This window comes from Octopus bimaculoides, chromosome 26, assembly GCF_001194135.2.
Source record: "Octopus bimaculoides isolate UCB-OBI-ISO-001 chromosome 26, ASM119413v2, whole genome shotgun sequence".
NCBI lineage: Eukaryota > Metazoa > Mollusca > Cephalopoda > Octopoda > Octopodidae > Octopus > Octopus bimaculoides.
In genome coordinates, this window is record NC_069006.1 from 10,420,930 (window position 1) to 10,421,611 (window position 682).

The window sequence follows — 682 nt, forward strand, 5'->3', positions numbered from 1 at the left end:
TATATATATATATTCAGTAATATATATCTGGAAGACCCTGGAAGGAATTGTGCCAAATTTGGGCATTGAAAGCTACACCAATGCCAGAACAGATAAACACTGCACTGTACCAAAGATCCCAGCAATGCTCTCACGCTTTAGGCCAACTATTGCAACAGCCTGTTTCAGGGGCCCACAGCTTTTTAATATTCTCCCAAAGAGCCTATACAAAGTGGATGTAGGTGTTTTCAAATCAAAACGGGACCTCTTCCTGTCAAGAGTCCCAGGTGAACTTACCTCACGGCAAGAGGTACAAATGAGGTTAGCTCCATCAAACTCCATTCTTCACCAAGTGCCACATATTAGAGTAGGCTCTCAGTAATAACAGTGTAGCAAAACGGTGGTGCCCCAGAATGGCCACAGCTCTGAGCTGAAACTAAAGATATATATATATATATCATTCTTTTTATTCTTTTACTTGTTTCAGTCATTTGATTGCGGCCATGCTGGAGCACCACTTCTTAGTTGAGCAAATCGACTCCAGGACTTATTTTTTGTTAGTCTGGTACTTAATCTATCAGTCCCTTTTTGATGAACTGCTAATTATGGGGATGTAAACACACTAGCATCGCATGTCAAGCAATGTTGGAGGAGGGGGGCAGACACAGGCACAAACACACACACACACACACACACACACACA

General features: G+C 42.2%; 1 protein-coding gene across 1 annotated transcript in view; it reads left to right on the top strand.

Annotated features, from left to right (window-relative positions):
* The window catches only part of LOC106878080 (uncharacterized), a 161,693-nt gene that overhangs the window by 146,486 nt on the left and 14,525 nt on the right, over positions 1-682 (top strand). The window lies entirely within an intron of this gene.